The sequence below is a fragment of the Oenanthe melanoleuca genome, chromosome 1A, assembly GCF_029582105.1.
Source record: "Oenanthe melanoleuca isolate GR-GAL-2019-014 chromosome 1A, OMel1.0, whole genome shotgun sequence".
NCBI lineage: Eukaryota > Metazoa > Chordata > Aves > Passeriformes > Muscicapidae > Oenanthe > Oenanthe melanoleuca.
Genome location: NC_079334.1, coordinates 65,393,196 through 65,414,882, shown reverse-complemented (window position 1 = coordinate 65,414,882; position 21,687 = coordinate 65,393,196).

Here is a 21,687-nt window from a genome sequence, read left to right as displayed (position 1 = left end):
AGATCCGCTTCTAATGCTCGAAGTTCCATCTTGTAAGCACAATTCATCTACGTGTAAATCATTTTTTGGCTTCAAGCTTATCAGCCAATCGGTGAATTAAAAATGCTCTTTCCTTGGAGGATTAAAGAGGTTGATTGAAGTCAGTGTGAAAACTGGCTAATAAGTCTGGAAATGTCAGGAGGGTGCTTCATAGGAACTCAGTGTACTTTTTCTATCAGAGCTATGAAACAGGAAGTTTGAAAAGCTCTGTAGTTCTGTTACTTTGAGAAATGCTTTTGTGTTGTGTTTTTTTTTTTTTCTTTCTCCCTCCTGTGTGTCAGAGTGTCATGCAGAAATATTTTAATTTGCAAGATGAATGGCGATAGATGCAAATGTTGAAAAATGAGATTGGGTGAATTCACTAAAATATGCAGAGAAGTAAGAGAAATTTCATTTCAGAAAGCTCAGTGAATGCATATCACGGCCATGGGAAGTTCTAGGTTCCAGGCCATGAACTGCTTAGACATGTCCCACCTTGGAGAGGATGTTTAAACTTTGCTTCTTTTCCATGCCTAAAAATCGAGCGTAGGTGGTGAGACCAGGGATTGTTTTAAATCAGCCTCTCTGCTAAACAGGAGCTTCCAGGGCATCTCCCAACACTGTGAACAAAAAACATACACTCCCATATGATATGAAGGTTTTCCATCAGTGCTGTTAAAAACTGAATGAGTTTCTCAGAGCTTTACATGGAAGAACTGTACTGTTACTGTTTCTAGAGGCAGTATTTCCATCTGCCATGCCCACACTGGTAAATGCAAATACACTTCCATGAGTATATTTGGAGATTTGGACCATAGTTGTCTGAAATGATTCCTCATATTCATTTATGAACTAATAATCTTCCTTTGTTTCAGCCCAAAATCACAAAGGGGTTCAAAAACAAAGGTCCTCAAAAAAGAGAATTCTCTGGAGGGAAAGCTGCTACCTGGGCATACCAGTTCCTCTGCTCTTGGGCTCACATCAGAAAGAAGTCAAGGGATAAGTTCGTGGGAGAACCCACTGATTAATCCTATCTTTCATTAGAACAGGGAGAATTAGCCCTTGGGGTTGTTAGTGCTCTGAAAGACAGCAAAGGAATAAGGATGCAAATGGGGTAAGAAAGGAATTGATCATCAGTGTCTCAAGGACTGAGACTAAAGAATTCTCCATCTCCCTTTCCCCTCCTGCTCCACATAGGAGCTGGTATCCTTCACAAGAGGAATGAAGCCATGCCCTTTCTCATCCACCCCATGAGCCAGATATGACTGGTTGGCCCAGCTGGTGGACAATTACTGGGAGATCCATGCTTTGGCAGCAGCTTTTGCTGGGCTCCTACATTTTGCCCCAAGTACCTGACCCATTTCACGCTCTCAGCAGCACCAGGTGTCCCCAGTATATCCCTTCTGTCTTTCCCATGTGATTCCAGGGAATATCAACTCACACAAAATTTAATGGGTAAAAAGAAATATAATTTGCTGTAAGGAAATCTTGCTTATCACTAGGTTACATGGCCCAGAAAATTTAAAAAACAACATGAACGGATCTTTACCTGCTTCTAGTCTCTAATATTGTTCACTACAACCCCTCCTTGAGTTTGGAACACCAAATTGGTGAGCTGGCCCATATTTTCATGCATTGTTTTGTACACAACCACCACCAAAGAAACAGCAAAAATGCCCTCAGATTGAAAAACATTATCTCACAGCTCTGCAGCTCCCTGACTCCCGGCTCTTTGATACAGGCACCTCTGGCGAGGAGAAGCGATGGAGACACTGGATTCCTCTCCCTGCTGTGAGATGCAGTTCTGCTCTTTTCTGCCCTACGACTGATTTTCATATGAAAGGCTCTGACTAGAGCAACTCTAACCCAGAGCCACGCTGGCCAGCTGAGAGCACAACCACAGACTGCGAGTGGTGGGCTGCGTGCGTCTGGGTTCCGGGAGGCTCCTTTGATCTCCCCGTGCCCCCCGGAATGCACTTCAAGAAGAAGAGACGGCTGAGCATCCTATCTCCCCAATCTCAACCTCATTTTACCCCCGTTGGTTTGGGCCTTCTCTTGGGAGGTGGGAAATGTGGTTTGGATCCCTCCAGGCTGAAGAAAGCACAGCAGCCAGATTTCTCACTTCATGGGCCAGCGATTTTGCTAACTTGTCTCCTGATTTAAAAAAAAAAAAAAAAAAAAAAAAAAAAAAAAAAAAAAAAAGGTGTGTGCACCTCTGTCTTGGTCCGTGTTTAAAAAGAGTGAGCAAAGCTCAGCTCTGAGCGCTTCCAGATGTCTCCCCTCGGGAGTGGGCTCGGCCCTCTGGAACCTAAGTGGAGGGAGATATTTCACTTTGCAGACCTGATTCATGTACTTTAGGATGGGTTGGGGTTCGGGCACACCCTTTGTGCTCAGCATTTCCAAGTTGGCTGGCTTTCCGTGGCTTCCGATGCGCCGCACGGAGTCTGGCCCCAGGGCTGCTCCCTGCTGTGGCAGACTTCCTAGTTCTGAGCCTCCAGCTTGAGGCTGAGCAGGACCAGAGAGGAGGTGTAAGGAGAGGCTCCACTCTCTGAGATACCTAACACTCCCTATGCATCAGGCAGGGAGAGCCCAGGGGCCTCCTCTGCTTTGGGCTTCTGCTTCAGGGCCAGACACCAAAAAAAAAAATAAATTAGCACTTAAGTCCTTTGCTTGGTGCTTAGGTTTTTAATTTGGGAGAACGCTGTTGTGTACAGTTTCCTCTGACTACTGGGGCTAGATTACTGAAGATATTTAGACTTCTTAAAATGGAGAGCTTGGAAAGCTCTCCAAAATCTCATAGTTGTAAGCACTCATTCCTTGATCTTCAACAGCACTGAGATCAGCAGGACTTTAGATAACTCATTACATCTCTGCACTCACTTCTGCACACTCCACTGGGGGCCTGTGTAGAGCTGAAGGCACACAAGAACTTTGTGAATTTGACCCACAGTGTTCCTGGCCACATCTCCTCAGCTCATTTGGTATAAACCCTCAAGCTTACACCTTGCTCAGCCAAATTGTGCTTTGTCACCAAGCCTGTGTTAATTTTTGGGTGTGAATCTTACCATGAGTGACCTGTACGACGCCTGATATGACCATGCAGGCATATTGTATGGCCTAGGGGTGGCATCTGTCACCTTGGGCTTCTCTTGAACAGCTTTGGGTCTGCCATCCATAGAAATAAATAGGAATTTCTAATTCTGTGGTTTTTGGCAGTATCTGTGCAGTGTGAGTGTCCATGGCTGTGCAGAAGACCCTTAAAAAGACATGATTTCTTCAAAGGTTTCAGCAATTTCAGTTTGGAGTTGGCCTGTAACTATAACATAGCTATGCAGGCAAAACACTGTCTCTGTTCACAGGGCTGTGGCCAAACAACTGTTAGATCAGTGCCTGTTCCTGGCTGCTCTGTGTCTGCTTCTGCCTCTGCCAAGACAGAGGTGCCCACAGAAACATCAGATTTTGCTTTTCTCCCTGCCCTGGAATCCCCACATAGCATCATGTTCACAGAGGACTCAAGCCACACAGATAGAATGTGACTGTGGCAGAGAGAGTTGAGGGTTGATGGGCAGGAGGAATCCTGCAGAAATGGTTGAGAGCTGTGTGGAATGAGACCTGCTGCTAGTGCAATTAGCTAATTGGCATGAGGTTGAATTCTTCCTTCAGATGTTTGCAGATACTTCAGCACACCCCTCAAAAAGGATAATTTGTCTAGCAACATCAGAGACAGTGAAGAGATAGGAGCCCTTCCCTAAGTCTACATGAGAAAAAGAAAACATGGTGTGTCTTGTACCAGTCTTCTCTAGCAGGACACCTGCTGAGTTTTTAATGGTGTATCCCATGAAGGGGACCAAATTAGGAATACTAAGGACTGCCAAGGTGGAGACAAGTGACTTATGTGTGATGTAATAGAACCAGAGAAAGGATGCACAGGGTAGGGCTATGTGGCAAAGCAGCACACAAAGGAACAGGTCTTTGCAGCTGGGTTTGGGGATGAGAGCTGGGGTAGAAATGCATGGCTGGGAGAGCCTTTTCCATTCTTTGCATGGCAGATCTCAGCTCCTGAGAGTTATGATCAAAGCAGTGAAAGTCTGCTTCACTAAACAAAAATCATCCTTAACAGCAAAGTCTTGTAGTCTTTGGAGAGAGTGAAAATAAAAGTCTTTAATTGTGGGTGACATTAGAGTAAATTACCCCAACTCACCACTGCCTGCAAGTGCACACAAACATCTACACTTTCAGCAAACTTCTATGGCTAAAACTAGAGGTAACTTGATTTGTTCCATGAGAAGTAAGCTAGAGGTACCTCAGGGTTACCCTCAGGGTACCTGTGACCTTAAAATAAGCAGAGCTCCAAAAGGTATAAATAATAATAATAATAATAATAATAATAATAATAATAATAATAATAATAATAGCAAGTCCCTGGATACAGCTGGACTTACATGTCAGGAGTCATCCTTAATAATGGTGTGCATTCATGAAATTATTATCTAATAACTGTGATTTTCTGTACACCTATTAAAGTAGGTAGTCACAAACCCCAGAAATCTGAGGTTTTAATGCCCACCTGACAAACAGGAACTCCTCACTCTTTATCTTTGTAATCACAGCTCCACAAACAGCTCTCTAGGGCTGGATTTTCAAAGAGGAATACTGGCCTCTGGAAAACTAGAAGGACTTCTGTTGGGTTAACAGTCAGGCTGATGTTATCCCAACCAGGGTATGCTCAGAGGGCTGAAATCCACCTGTGGGTGCCATCAGAATGTATTGAGAGCAAAATCTAGCAAGTAACTTGTATTTTATGTCCTGCTGTTGTGAGAAGGAGATAAGCTACTGTAGCTTTCAGTGACCTGTACATGTCTGTGATGTTCCTGGGGTTTGGTGGGCAGGCTGGCCCAGTGTTTCACAGTTGTTCAGCAAATGGAGTTGATAAATATTTCAGTAACAAATGCTGAGTGTCACAGCCCCCAGATTAATTTGATTAACTACTGCTGGCTTTTCTGTAAACATGGGACTGGGTACTACATTTATATTTGTTATTTTTTCTATCATAAGCCAGGCAATGTGGTGTGAAGGTGATGACCTGGCACAAAGACTGGAAGGAACTTTTGGGGAAAGTGCTGTGGCAGGTGAATTCTGCACAGTTCCTTGTTGTTTAGCTTTCCCTCCCTCCTCTTCTTTATGTTTTCCTCCTCACTGTGGGGAGATGCTCTTCTTCTGAGCTCTGGGTTTGTATTTCAGCCTCCATTCATCTCCCTGAAGAGAATAAACTGCAGTGGGGCTGATTGCAGCAGCAAAACCCATAAAGAGATTCCCCTTCTCCTCCTCTTGTGAGGGCTTTCCTCGCTCAGGCTCTCCCAGGGGGGTTGAATGCCTTCTGCCACCTCACTCTTGAGACATTAAGACCTTGAAATTTGAAAGAGGAGTGGTGTAGGCTGGAGAAAAATGGACCTGTGTTCTAACCCATGCAGCTTGTGATACGCACATTGTCGGGCGATAACAAAGGATTTACATAGGATTTACATTTTTCTTAGGGGACGTTCAGTGGAAAGGGAGCAATCAGTAGCAATGACAGATGAATCCATTTGGCTGCAAAGGCTGCCTCTTTCACACAAATAACAGGCTTTTTCTTAATCTACAATTTGTCACTGTTTATTCGGCAGTGCAAGCCTTTCAATTGCCCTGCGGCATCCTGGGGTTGTGCTTGCTGGGATGCACGGGAGGAGTTTGGGGGAGTTAGAGGGCATTTCTGCCTTTGCTACAAACCTAGAAACCTGGATGAGGCTCTCCAGAACTCAGACAGTTTTTCTGGGGGAGAATATAGGTGGAATGTGATCTGATCTGTTGTGATTCAGTCATGGGGGAGGAAACAGTCTGGCTCCCACCAGCAGTGGGAAGTTTGGCATTGGTGCTGCTCAGCATTTGCTTTTCTGGGACTGATGCTGAAGGGGATTCACAGCTTTTTATTTGTTTTCTGAGCTGCTGTTCAGGTCTCAACATGAGAACTCTGAAAATCTGTCCAGTCACCTGCTGCTCCAGGGAGGCAGAGAGGACCAGAGAGGAACTCCAAGCCCACAGCTCCCCATTAACTTTTACCCATCGTGTTTACTCCCAGTTTGTTCCCTGGTGATTAGGCTGCTTTCATCCTGGCTTCTGTTCCCTCCTTCAAATATTATTTCTGCTCCAGGCATTTGTAGTCTCTATTGCTAGAGAGTGCTGATCCAACTTGTATCTGAAAATGAGTGTTTTGGAATAGTGATTCCTGCCTTGGAGTTGTGGATAAACTCTGGGAATCTCCACAATCTTTCCAGAGCAGTGTGTTCCTGCTGAACACAGTGCATCTAATGCTATATAGCTCAGGATTTCTATGCTGTTTGCCTCAGAGTCAAATAAAAGAAATCTCTACTCAAGTAGTGAAATCAATATAAGGTCTTCTATTTTAGTGACCATGGCTTGGTTTTTGTCTCTCCCTGCTCTCCTGCCAGTTTGATTATACAATTCTATTTTGGAGTGTCTATGGAAGTTGACAAATATTATTCAGGAGATGATGCCTAATAAATAAACTGAGTTGTGCATCCATATGGAAGCTGATATTTATTCTGAGCAAGCAACAAGCTTCAATGTAGTTCAGGTTGGGTGGCCAAGCATTCAGAAAGCAAGAAATGCAATATTAAGGTTGGATAGTCCTACACTTCATAGAATCATAGAATGGTTTGGCTTGGAAGGAACATTAGAGATTGTATAACTCTCTGCCAGGGACAGGAATACCTTCCACTACACCAGGCTGCTCAAAACCCCATCCCTATAGATGCATCTGTAGAGGATTAGATAAACTTTCTTCCACTTCTTTCTGAATTAGAAAAATTTCAGGGAATGTAGTATATTTCAGAGTAATGGGAAATGAAAATTCCCTTCAGAGCAAAACTTAATTCTGGAATAAAAATGTCCTTTTAATGTATAATGAAGAGGCAACTCAGTTACAAACTTAGTAGCAGCCCCAGTAGCTGTCAATGTCTGCAATGGGCTTCAGATCCTCCTCCTATCCAGTGCCTTGGTCAGAACATACATCAGTCACTGGAGTGGAAATATATCCTGACTGTGGTTAATTGTCTATATAAAATTAAAAATATCATTAGCTTTGTCAGAAGTTATATGTGATTGGAAACCATAGAATTGGTGGTAATGGTGCAATGCAGTTCATTGCCACAACAGGGACAACCAAAGCCTTTTGTTTTACCTGTTTAAAAACAAAAATAAGCCAAACTTTCACAAAGATATTTGTCTCATATAGGAACACTTACACTCTCCTATTTTTCAGGATGTTTCCAGGATCAAAGGCAATGAGCCTGAACAAACTGAAATGCAGGAGATTCTCAGCATCAGGAAACCCTTTTCACTGTCAGAGCACTGGCACAGGTCACCCAGTGAGACTGGGGAGTCTCTTTTCTTGCAGATGTTCAAAACCATTGGGGCAGGGTCCTGGGCAACCATCTCCCTGCTTGAGCAGGGCCAGGTGACCTCCAGGTCCCTCCCAACCTCAACCATTCTGTGATTCTCTGTTCAAAGACAGGGCTAAAGCCCTGCTCCCACTCCCTGGAACCCACACCAAGGACCTTTGTCCTTCTCTGTTGGGGCTCCAAAGGGAGTTGGGGTCAAGCTGGGACATCTCCCAAGTGCATGTGGAGAGCTGCTCTGCAGCTGCTCTTCCTCTGGCTTTGGGCATCTAAGGAAAAGCTGGTCCTTTGTGAATCACTGAGTGCCTGGGGGCAGAGGAGGGACCTAATGGTGGCTCCTCATTAAAACTGCACCTGGAAAAGATGGACCTGGAAATGATGATCCACTTTTTCTATCATTAATTTTTTGGTCATAGGTGAAGTTTCCTGATATTCCTTGGACATTTAGGTTAAATCTCCTGGTAATCTCATTCCAGTGTGGGTTTTTTTTTTTTTTTTTTTTTTTTTTTTTTTTGAGTAACCATAAGCTAAAGGAGAAATAAGACTAGGATACATCTGCTCCATGAGAGGTTGCTCAGCTACTGCCATTTTTGTGCAAGAAGTGGGAAACTTAGCTTCAGTATTTCTTTTTTCTTAGAGTGCCTATGCTGTTGGGTGAGAAGAAGAGTGAATATATTTCACCCTTCCTGTCCAAAAAATCTTATTTCATGTGAATATGCAGTCACAGAACACCCACAGAAAAAGTGTTAACCAGCACCCTTAGGAATTAGTCCACTTGCTTTACGCATTGAAAAATATTAAATTATTTTGAGATTGGAAGAGATCCAAGGGGAAGAATGAAAGGCAGCAGGCTCCCTTAGCACTCCCCAGGGAGATGAGTAGGATATTTGGTGAGGAGGCAGCTGAATCAGGAAGAAAGTTGAACAGAGCAGATGTTTCCCAACCAGCTGCTGAGTGGTCTAGCCTCTGGGCTGGAGGGTATCCGAGGGCAGAGGGATCTGGAAGGCTCTGGAGCCCTTCCACCTGGCAGGCAATAGTTCAGAGCTCACACAAAGAGCCAGGGTGAGTCACTAGTCTGCTGATTAGGCTGCTCTCCTGGGAGGGAGGCACCTGGATCCCAGACCCAGGTACTGGCTGCAAAGTGGAATAGAATCAACTGGGAATTGGAAATTCTTAATGCTGCCTGGCTGGGAGGCTCTTCATGAGTGGGAGGCATGAGCTTGAATCCACTTGAAGAGGGTAGAGAGTTTAATGCAGGTCTCCTAAACCTAAAGGAAAGATCCTGCCTTAAAGTTGTGGAAATGGGATGGCTCTTCTTCAGCTGTTGGGTATTGAGATGGATATTTGACCTTGTTTTCTTAAAAATGATGGATTTTGATTCTGCAGAGTCCTACTTTCTGTGTTTCTTTTTTTTTTTTTTTTTTTTTTCCCCCACTGCTCTAAGGCTTTTTACCTGCAGAACAGATAATTATTCACATTCCCCTGTCTGGCAATATTCTACTATGCCCTGGAAAGTGCCAAGAATATGCTTGTATGTGCAGAAGGAGACATGGTCTCTGGAAATGGTCTGATGGACTGAGAGTCAGGGATGGCCACAGAAAAGTTTGATGGGTCTGGCAGAACCTGTAGCTATGATAAGAGAATGAGTGATTTTTATATCTTGGGAAAGTCTCCAAAATTTTATCTTGAATGGATATGTTAGTGGTAAGCAACAGCGATTTAGAGTTTTAGGGGTAGATTCCTCTTCATTTACATCAGGTAAAAGCTGAAGATAATTCAATTCCAACCCAGAGTGTTATTCTGAATTGACTCTTCCACAAAAGAGATAAGAAAAATGGCCAAAATTATTTATTTGTGTCAAATGTATAAAATGTGTAAAGGGGAGTCTCCCTGCCTTTACCAGAAATGATCTGAAAGATCCTATCTGGTCTACCTCTGTCAGCTTGGCATCTTTGCAGTAGTCAGTGGTTGCACAAAACTGGCCAATTTTTCCATATATAGGGTTGCTAAATTACCCTTTCTGGTTTGGTTTTATTACCCCCTTGGAGCAATGATCTCACCCATCTGTGTTGTGTTGCTCTTTGGGAGTGGCAGGGGTGGAGTGGGGTGGGATGAGCAAAGCCCTGAGCTTTTTCCAGAGTTCCCTGCATATGCAGAACATTTCATTGTCTTCTCTAACACGCCCTCACCTTTCACACAGACTGGAATTTGATACACCGGGTTAGAGAAAGAAAGCAATAGGGGGAAAAAAAAGCATTAAAAAAAAAAAAGCACAACACAAGAAAAAACCCAACAAACAAGATCTTATCGTGCAAAATATCCATCCACCCTCCTGATAAAAAAAAAAGCCTCAGGTTAGGAAAATAAAAAAATGACTCTAATGAGCACTCAAAATTAACATGCAAATACATCCATGGTTCCTGGCAGAGATGGAAAGACAGAACATAGACTTCTTCCAAAGAGGCAGTTTTTAGACTTCTTGTAAAAGGGAAGTTTTATCCCAACTGTTGTTGTTGTTGCATTCTCCTGAGAAGGTTTTCTTCTCTGTTGAGGAAAGCTCTCCTTCTTCCCTCACCCCACCCCATACCCCACATTCATTTCACCAGGTGGCATGACGAAACCCTCCAGATCAAGGCAGGTTTCATCAACAAGGCTTCATGCCATGCCACCCATAATTCATCCCAGCCTGCTGTGGCTTTCTCCCAACAAGCAGCACCTCTTGCAAAACCAGCCCCTGTCTCACACTCCTTCCTAACTCGTGTTCCTGAGCACCAACAATAGGAGAGCATGAATCACCAACAGAGCGTTCAGACCTTCGCTCCACTCCGGCCAGTTTGTGTCATTGCCTTAATGTTAATTACACACCATAATGTGTGCATTTAATTTCCGTGGTGTTTCAATTAAATTAATCAGGCAATTAAAATTAATTAAAATTACAGAAATCACCTGCAGAAGCGCTTGAAACGTGGGGGAGGGGAAGGGAGGGGTTGGGAGGGAGCTGGGAACGTAGATGGCTGTGTTTTCACAGACCTTCCTTCCCTTGATTAATTTTGGGGATAGACTCTTTCAGAGCAGGTTATTTAAGGATTTAAAAGCTGTTCCAAGGCCCATTGAAGCCAATGGAAATCCTCCTATTGGCAGTGATAGGCTTGGGACCCGGCCACTAGCCTCAAATGCTCAGGATGGAGATTCAAGGGGTAGGTGATGAAAGTCCTGATGCTGAGCAGATATTCCTCAACACCTTCAGGGAACAAGGCCAAAGGCCTTGAAGTACCAAATCAGGGTCAGATTTTGAAAGGCAGGTTAAAGATGAGGATGATGTCCGTGGGAGTTAAGCGCATCAGTCCTTCCAAGGATCTGGGCAGGAGAGGTATTCTAAGAAACTTAAACAGGTTTGAAGTGCCAAAGGATTTTTAAAACATGACTAACTGTATCCTACCCTGAGGTGTCACTGGTTTCTGCAGTCAATGAGAGGGGGTCCTAATTTCACAGGGGTGTTTCTTGATTCCCGAATTCTTGAACAATTCTTGAATGAAGACTGTCCAGCAGTTCCCTTCATTTAGACATGGATTAGTGCATTCAATTGCTTCCCAGAGGGGTTGTATCCTGCTCTGTGGAAGAGTTTGAAGGCATCATGTCAACCTGGACAGTTCTCTTACTGCTTATGCCTTTTTACCAAGCAGGCACAGCCTCGTGCTCATCTTTTAGCCAAACCATAATTTTTTTGCCCGGCATGGAAGGTTCAACACTTTCAGCTTTGAACAACTACTTCCTCCACAACATCCTACCAATCAACCCCTGCCCAACTAGTTCCTATGTCTGGGAGACAGGTTGGTTCCTTCTGTGCTTTCCTGGAAAGACTTTGCCTGGCACACTTCTGTCTTAGCTGTGAGTCACCCATTCTTCGCTCCCATTCTTCGCCCCACAACTGGGGATGTTTATACCGCAGTCACTGAAGTTCACTCAGGTATCCCCAAGCTGCCTTTAAATTAATTTGCTGGAGTGCCATTGTTAGGATTGCTGTAGTTTCAGGGAACACTGTGTGGGCTGAAAAACCAGGGGATGAAGCAAAGTAAATGCTCATAATTAGGATGAGTTGCTCTGCGCTGCACTGGCCACTGGAACCTGAGCTGGCTGCTTAAAGACATAACTGCATTTTTGCACATTATAATTTCACTCACACTGCCAGATAATCCCTCAGAGTTCCATAGGCAATTACCCATGCTTCTTGTGTCCAAGAGGGAGTAAAACCTTATCACCTCTGCCCCAATGGAACCTGCTTTTGCTCCATGCTCGTGAGCCACCTTTTTCTCTCCAGTTGTGTAGATGATTAACATAATTAAGTTATGCACACAGCAAATGTTTAAGGCTTCTAGTTAGACTGAAGTGTACTGCCAGCTTCAGATCTGAAAGATTTAAGCACGCCAAAACTCGTTATTTTTTTCCCATATTATCAGTTGATATTTTATCTTTCTGTAAATTATGCATCTTTTACACTCTCAGGTGATTTGATCACAATATTCCCATTATTATTAACCACTTCAACATAATTTTCTGCTACCCTTGCTCTTTCCTAATTCACAGCAAATTGTGTTGTCCATTTACACAGATTTTTCCATCTTTTAGGTTTTTGGATCTATATCATCAATTTTTATGTTACATATGTCTTTCTCCACTCACTTTTAAAACAAACAAACAAATAAACAAACAACTTAGAAAATAAGAAACAAAAGAAATAGTAATGAGAATACCGAAAGAGAAGGAAAAAAAACACCCAAGAACAGAAAAACTTGATTTTCAAAATTACAAATTTTAAGTGGATGATCGTATTTTCCTGCCAAAAAGCCCAGAATTTTAATTAAAAATCTGATGAACACTCATTCTTCTCTCCAAAATTTTCTGAGTGATGAAACACCCCTCTCTCACTTTGCTAATCCTCCTCCATCTGAATCCTTTGACACGACTTCTTGTGTGGCCTTTGGCACGTCACTTCACCTCAGTTTCCTCATCTATAAAATGGCTGTTAATCCCTATATAGCATCACCCACGCAAATTTCCAAGGCTTATGCTTCAACAGGGCTTTGAAGATAAGTGAGCAAAGTTTCAAAAGGACCTAAGAGATTTAGGAGTGAAAGTTTCATTAGCTTTCCATCAGATTTGTATTCTTATATCTCCGAGAGCCTTTTGAAAGTCTGCAGAATTGCAAGACTTTACTCATCAGAGTCATATTCCTTGTTCTCCTCAAGGAAAGCAATTGCTCCAGGCTAGTTTTGGCAGAAGAGCTTGTTCCTCAAAAGAAGCAAGGTGAGTCTTGGGGCTCTCCAGTTTCTTCCCCAGTTTCAGATATGAAACCTTGGGTGCATGCTCCAACCATTTCGGGCAAAGTGGAATTTCTTACTCCTGATATCGGTAGATCTTCTTGGCTTGTTTTTTGGCTGAAAGAAGGGAGGGAAGGTGCAATCTCCAGCTTTGGGCTGGATTTGAGATAGGAACCTTCAGCTGGGAGGCAGTGGTGAGCCCTTTGGGTGGTGTGGGGGTTTTTACCTCCTCAGTCAGCACCACTGCTCCTTGAAGAGGGAATAATGCACTTAATAATGTGTGTGCATCGGGATGGAGAGGCTGCAAGCTGCCCTGTCAGTCTTGGACATTGACTAAAGAAGAGTTATGAGAATCCTCTAATTGCAAAAGGATGATCTTACTGCTCCATACATCCAGTGAATGGAAATCCCCTGCTTATTTTTTTTGCTTTTTTTTTTTTTTTTTTTCTCCCGCCGCTAAAAAAGAACAACAACATTAAATAAAAAGACCTCGTGGATCAAAATTTCCAGGGAGACACATTGAAAAAATTTTCTCGCCTTTTTTACTTTTAAATTTGCCATCCCAAGTTCCACTTTCTCACCTTTCTCAAATACTATGAAAAGGGAAAGAAAAAGAAACCGTTCAACCAAAAAACCCCGTAGATACCAGGGGCTAGGTGGCTTTGGTTTGTTCAGCTTCAGTGGCTAAACCACTGTTCTGAAAACACTGGGAAATAATGTTACTTTTCTTGGTGGGACTTTCCTTATCAAAATGAAAAGAAAAAGAAACTTAAGAAGAAAAAAATATTTTTCCTTTGTCATAAATGAAATATTTACTTTTGATTTTTATTTCATTGACATACTCAATTCAACGGAATTTGAAATGAAACATGATTTGAAAATGGGAACCCGGAAGGTTTTGTTTCCTAAATTTTAAGGTAAATTAACTTTTTTTACCCCTAAACTGTTATACTTGACATATTTGCTGCAGATTTTGCTCAACTAGACATGACATTTTGCTTAAAATAAATCTTTCTGCAAACCCAACAAACTGTATTGAGTTTGGAAAAGGGATCCTTAGGAAAAAACAGTAAATATTGTAATAATAAAAAAATAGGATTAGTTGCTCATATTCACAGCACAAAGCTCTGAAGTGGACCAGCAATTAACAACAGATCTTTCCAATCTGAATTACTCTTTGACTCTGTGATTATCAAAATATCTGTCTTTTGTACCTTGTCCTTAAAATTCAACACCTTCCAGTTTAATACATTCAGTCTTTAACATTATGTTTTTCTTCAATTTCCCAGGGATGGAACAAATTCAGAAGCAACTCACAGTGAAATTTTCTGGCTGAGTAGGTAACCGAGTCTACATGACTCAAGTCTCAAAACATCATCACACTGTAGGTTTCCCATTTCCTCTTTAGTTGTACAAAAGATAATAAATGTCAAATGGTCAAGAAATATCTCTAAAACACTGGTGTGGAAAAGTCTGGACAAAACTGGATCTCCGATGGATCTCTTGGGAGATTTTGAGTTTTCATTTTAAAATTTCTTCAGCTACAGTGCAGTGCATTGGCCAAGTATTTATGTTTCTGCAGGGCCATTGATAGTGTCCATACCTGCTGTCAACAGCAATTGGGAAACACAGGGAACCCAAAAAACCTAAGAATTTATCTTGTGATGGAAGGCTCTTGGTATGCAGCAGAGTTTTTTTCACCTCTGGAATTGCATGCTACATAGTAATTAGAGCTGTTAATTAAATACATTTTATTAAAACCTGTTGCATCAAAGGTGAAGCATTTTGTAGAGAAGTTTTGTTGACACTTCTCTTGGAGAGATTTTTAGAGGTTCAAGACTAGTCAAAGACAGTATTCCAGGAGAAGCACAGTCTCAGGTTTCTGTTACATGGATAGTACAAAAGCGTCATTAAAATTCCAGTGTCATTTAATTAGACAGAATATTTGAAAAGCTTTTTAATTTTCTCTCTTTTTCTTCCTTCCAATGTGGAAGGGAAACAAATTTCAAACCTCAAAAAGCATGGTAAAACAGAATTGCTGTCCTATGGATTATCCCTATAACAAAACCAACAAACTTGCCATGCAATGTCCAGTTCCTGCCTGTGGATGCACAGCAATTCATTTATTCAGCTCTACCAAGTGTCCAAAATGCTTCATGCATTGCTGACAATTATGGGCACATCTTGGTGGTCATATTGAATTCAATGGCAGCTTTCCCACAGATTTTATCAGGAACAGAATTCATCCCTATATGCTTTAATTGTATAACTCAGTTTCTGTTATTGCTTAAGACTCCCCAGTCCGTGCCAGCATGTGAAATTCTGATGAAGTTTTATGTTAGCGGCTGCTGCTAACTGTTCTTAATTATTTGATAGTCATCTGAGGCCTGAATTTCATAGATGTGCAGCTCCTCTTATTCATATTCTAATCGGTGGTAATTTGGATACTTTGTCCATCTGTAAATCAGACCTTTGAAGGGCAATCCTAATTCCATTGTCTGTAATGGATGCAAGTCATACTTCCAAGGCTAAACCTCTTTTTTTTTTTTTTCTACTTATTATTTGTTAATATACAGCTGGTTAAAAAACATTAAAAATTTTGATTTTTTTTTTTTTTTTTTTTTGTAAATTACAAGGGGATTTTTTTGCGGGGGGAGTCTGGGGGGAAGAATCTTAAATGTAGGGAAAAATCAGAGAATTTTTCATAAAGCTAATATTCTGATACATCAGTATTGAGCACAGACTTGACAACAGTGCATGATGGAAAATTGTCTGGACATCAGAAACCCCTGATGTTCCCCACATCTGGGAGAGACACACATGGGATATCAACCCTTGAAATTGTCACAGTTGCTCAGCACTGTGCTGATTAAAGTGCTGGTTAGAGCCCCAACTTTGTTACCTTTCTTTTAGGGACCCCATAGGGAACGCTTGACTTAAGGTTGGATCCAACATAAGGCATTATGAAGTGAAAACATTATTTTTAAAGGCATTTCTGTGCTTAATCTCCATTTCTCTAGTAGCAGATTTCCAGGTCCTGTTTTCCCCTTTCCTTTTGGGGAAAGATGTGCATCTATAGCAGTGGGGTCACAAGAGGTGGGTCCTCCCAGGGCTATACAACTGTGGCCAAGGGAAGGCTGGAGGAGACTTTGGCACCACTGGTTTTACCAAACTTTTCTCAGCAAGTTCAACCAGCAGGATTTTCTCTCAATGGGAGCAGAGATTAACCTTGGTTCAAGCTGCCCTGCTGAAGAGCTGCAGTGGCTGATCTAACAAATTGGAAGAGAATATTTTAGTCTCTTCCCACTCAGAAGTCACTCATGTAATCAGACCTCACATCTAGACTAACACCCTGCCTCGCCTCAGCTTAATTGAGAAAGAAAAAGCAGTCTCTGTATGCTAGAGGCATGATGGTTTCAAAAGTCTAGAGTGGAATACAGACATTTTTGCCTTTGGGTACCCAAATGGGGGCATCTAAAATGTCTGGTATCCACTCAGTCAATACTGAGAAGTTTCTGAAAACCAGCCCTTAGAATTACCAGAGGAAAGCTTCCAAATTTAGGAATCCTTCTGTCAAAAATCTGTTCTTGATGGGTAGTTTTGGAAAAACGTATTGTCACCATCTCCAAATGCTTTCTGAAGGTTTGTATGACCATGAGTATCCTTTGTATTTGGGATCAGTCACAAAACTACTCCCAAGCGGACACCTTACCTACCACATTCCCACCCTGGTGGGAATACTGGCTTTGAATGGAAAGGTTTATGTCAGAAATTTTGACACAACCCTAAACTGGAGTGATGTTGATGTCAGGAAGGAGTGTGAGGTAGGGGTTTTTTGAATCAGTCTTTCTTCTAATCCTGAGGAAGGGGCTGTAGAAAAGATTAATTTTCTATATCAAGTGTCATTCATTGAAAGGGTTTGGGAGATAAAATTCATAAACCATGGAAGCACAGATACAATGTGGGTGAAAGGGTTAAAGGACTGAAGAAGACTCAGTAATTCTCACAAATGAGGACCAGATGTTTTTGACTTTTAAAAAACACTCAGTCTTTTCCACCCCTACTCACCTTTCTGATATTGTGAATTATTCAGTTGAGATCAATGAGACATTACTGAGGAGGCAGTTTCTTTTCCATGGTTTCTCCTGTTCATATCAAGAAATAAAAGTGGGAGTGGTGGTAACAAGGATATATATGTTAATAATAGCAAGAGCAGTTCTCACCTGGTGTAAATTGGCATAGCTCCACAGAAGAGATCTGATTTACAGCAGATGGGATTTGTCCATCAGAGTGGCTGGCAATGCCCAGTGATATTGTAAAAACCTTTACAGACTATGTCATGTTGCTCAGTATTCTGTCTGTTCAGGGCTGTGCCATATCAAATGCTGCTCTGAAAGGTGTGCCAGTGCAGAATCAGATCTGCTGCAAATATGTGAGTTCTGAAATCCCAGAGGAAAAGAGATGCACACCTGAGAATAAGAGATGTGGCAATAGCATTGGTCAGCCCAACATAAACAGGTAAAGATCTTCAGCTCTTAGGAAAAAGAAATGAGGGGTTATGTAGAACTAAATGACTGCTAGGCAGAAGAAAAATCAATCTAATTTGTTGATTCATCTCACATTAAAATCAGCCAAAGAAAGAAGGAGTTGGGTTGAAGTTTGCCTACAACAGATAGGTCACATCAGACCTGTTCAATCCAGTCTGATTCCTTCCCTGTCATGACTCACTTGTGAATACTCATGAAGAGGTGCTGAATTTGGCAGGCAAAACACAGTCACATCACAATTGGTAAATCCAGTTAGCTCAGTTTAATCTGCATCCAAAAATATTGTCTGTGTGATGAAAGGGACAGGCTGAGAAGTGGAGGGACATTTCAGTGCCCAAAATGATTGCACTCATCACCATTATCTTGGGCATCTCCATTCATCCTTTTTGTCCACTGCCCACTTTTCCTAGGGGCAGGAAATTGTAGCAGCAGCAGACACAGACTGAGGTTATGCCTCTTGTACTCAGACACTGAGCACTTTGGGAGCAGTGTGGCTGCTGGATGCTTCCCACCACAGTCACTTGGAGCAGCATGTCAGTGAAGGCGTGGGGAAACTGGCCAAGAAAAAGTTGGGTTGCACTGACTGAAGCTGCCTCCCTGGCTAATGGCTGAGAAATTTGTTTTAAATGATGTGAGCTAGTCCCAAAGGGATGACATGGAGGTGGCAGAGGGCAGAAGGAAACAGCATGAAACAAATCCAGAGCAATATTCTGGTCTAGGATGGAGTTTAACTTGGGGTGCTCACTCAGTCCTGTGCTCCACAGCTTTTCCTACAGGACAACTTTTTTAGGGAATGTCCATTTCTTTCTTCAAGGGCAACAGTAAGGTGGCTTCACAAAGAAGGGACTTAAGCCAGAGCTGGCAGATTCTGGAAATAATTGTATCTTTATAACTCACCTAAATACTTATTATTTTATACTTATGATTTAATTATTGTATTTTTATAATTTAGTACTTATCTAGGTGACTTGATATCTGGGTGTGTTTTATCTTCCTTAATTTCCTTTTGCCCTGTTAACCCAAGTATTTTTATTTTGTTTTGTTATGCCTTAGGAAGACACATCACAAATGATGCCCTGCCACTGAATACATCTTTAACTGATGTATATTTAATATTCTTTTTCTAAACTCTCTTGATTTACTGACTCTTTTTATCCCCTGTGATAATAACTAGTCAATGTATTACCTTGAGATTTTTCTTCTGAAATATTCTCGTTCCCTTTACATGAACCTAAATATAGGTTGGCCAATGGCCAAGTAATTTTCCATATCAGCAACCTCTCTGCTTGCATGCAGTCAGGAGAGATGTGCCTCTTGTAAAGTCTGCTCTTCTCTAAAATCCAGAGTTCTTGTACTCTGAAAAATCCCCAAACTTTCTGTTTAAAATTAGCTGGTCAACCACGTTTTGGCTTCCTGCTTTTGATTTCATTATTTTCATGCACCTTTGTTCAGATTTTCTCCCCACTACTTAATAGCACTTAATACCAAAAAAATGTGTTTTTTTTTCTAAAATCGCTCTCAGTGAGCTCAATGATAAATTCATGATGTCAGGTATCATGAAGATGAAGGGTGGCAAAATTTCCTTCCAACTGATATGAATTTTTCCACCACCTTTGACACTACCCTTGGAAGCTGTTGAATATGGATTGGTGAGCTAAAGCTAATGGATAATTTTGTTGTAGTGGTCCATGATCATGGAAAAAAGACCCTGAAATGCGCAGTTATTACTTGCACCACGTTATTTAATTCTTTACAAATTAAATGTGTTCCCCCCTCCACCCCCCACCAAACAAAAGTTGTAAGCAAAGTTTGCTGGTTGGAGGGAAGAGGATATTCAAAGGATTAAAGCCAATCTCTTAGGATGACATGGTTGAAGTGGTTCTGTGGGCTCTGTTGCAGGTAATTCTTGAGCATGCACAGCAATAAAAGGAGGCAGAAAGCAGCAGTGGAAATCTAGTTGAAAACATGTGTGGTAGGAAGGGACTTTTGGCACACAGCAGCACGAAAAGGTCATGCCAGTGTGTGTGGGTGGTGGAAGACACCACAGAGACCAGCACCCTCACAGAGCTATAGGGGTGATATTTATCACCAAACTCTGTAAATACCAAAACAAAGGCACAAAAGGAGACAAAGGGGATTGACTCTTTCAGAAGATAAGATCAAAATGCAGAACAGGGGGAGGAAAAGGGACCAGGCCTTGAGGTGGGAGTTACAAGGTGCAAATAAACTCCTACAGTGAAGGGACATCAAGGACCTCTGGTGGTATGGTCACAGTGACAGATGAAGGATATGTGGTAGGTCTTTGTCAAGGAAAAAATCTGTTTCCTCAGGAATACAGGATTGTACTTCTCTGGATTTTAAATGCACCATGTTAAAATATCTGTAATGTATGGGGTGAAATAGTCCTTGGCCTCTTCTTACAGAAGACCCTTCAGTTGTAACTATTCTACTATGAGGAGACAGATGCACTTTTATCACTGCTGAGTGAGTGGTGGAGTCAATAACACCCTAAAATCCAAGGCCCAATACAGATAAAACTCAGGCCCAGCAAATCTGAGGGTTTTCTTTGCATCTTTTCATTCTAAACAATGTCTGTCTTCCTCAAGGCATCATAAAAAGACATTTCCAGCAAAGACCAAGTTCCCTAGCTAACATGAACTGGGAAAGTTCCACTGTCTCCTGTGGAGTTTCCAGCCATACAGCCCAGCAGAGACTGGAGCTTCCTGAGTCCAAAGTGTTAATGGAAAGCAAGACCTGTGGCTATTGCAGAGGAAATGATATTAATAAAAATATTTCAGAAAATTCTGGATTCTTTCCAGTCAGACGGATATTTTTATTATGTTTAAATATTCACGTCAGGGTCTCATTTGCTGCAGACTTTTAGGAGAGCAAGGGACATTCCTGAATGTCATGTTCCATATTTTTCCATTCTGTCTCAGACACATTTGATTTCATTTCATCAAGGGAGACACTATTCTCCATAAAAGTTAATCTACTGTCACTTTTTACAGCACTGTTTTTCCTTTCTAAATAGCAATAAAAGTATCGACCTCTTCCTTAGGGAATTTCATGAGTCAGTGTGAAGGAATACCTGGAGGAACAGCATGGCAACTCCATATGCAGACAGGGCACTGAGGTAGGGGAAAGTGATTTATTTAGAATGACCCAGCAGTCAATCCCTGAAGCAGTTGGGTGCAGGACCCAAAACTCCAAAATCTCAGAGCAATGGGCCAGCACCTATGTCTGACCTGAGCTCAAAGAGAAGGGAAGGCTGGATTTGAATAGATTTTGACTCAAAGTGTGTGTTTTGGACAGAAGCTGCTGTAGATTATTAGTTCCCTCTGATAGCAGTGGGAACCGTCAGACTTTGGAGTCCCCCTGCTAAACCAATATAGAGCATCTTACACATATTTGCATGTGCTTTTTTGAGCTGCATGGGTCACTAGGGATTCCTAAATTTGGATTGAGCAGCTGTTTGCTTCTCTCCTCATAAGGTGAATGCCATCTTCATGCCCTGTGATGTGACCTGATGAATGGACGGGTCCTTTTTTGGTTTGACCCCCTTCCACCTCACATAACAAAGCAAAAACTCTATTGTTAAAACAATACCAAGGCTACAGATAAAAAGCTCTCCATACAAATATTTAAACTGGATTCCAATACTCGAAGGTATCATGTATTCCAACTTCCACATTTTCAAACATAGCAGAACCAAGCAGAAGAAACTGTTCTCATTGTGTGAGAAATTCCAGGATTTCAGAATTTGTTTTGGTAATTAGAAGTTGTGATATTTCACAAAATGGAAAGACAAGCTGTTTTAAAGGAAGCACAGAAACACACTTATCACAAGGGAGGTCATTAGTCTGAACCATTTGGCACAGGTGGGGACTCAGCTGGCCTGAGGTATGCAGTCCTGACCACCACATTTGAAAAAAATAAAAAGTAATAAACCTTTTGGAAAGCATCCAGACTAGAGTAACATGAAGGAAAAGAGGTTTAAGAAAACATGACCTAAAATGAAAAGTTGAAGGAATTGAGTTTGTTTAGTCTAGAAAAGCAGTGAAGGAAGGGAGGCATGTTACAAGTCTTCAAACATATAATAGGGTTTTTAAAAGAGGACAGTGATCAATTGTTCTCTGTGTCCATTGCTGGTAGGACAAGAGGGAATGGGCTTAATTTGAAATGGGAAGAGTTTTAGGTTAGTTATATAAAAAAATCCTAACTTCAGGGAGAGGAACAGCACAACCTTGATGGGATAAAGAATCATCACCACTGCAGGTTTTCCATAGCAAGTTGGACACATATCTGTCAAGGATGATCTAGAAATATTTGTTGTTGTGTCAGAGCAAA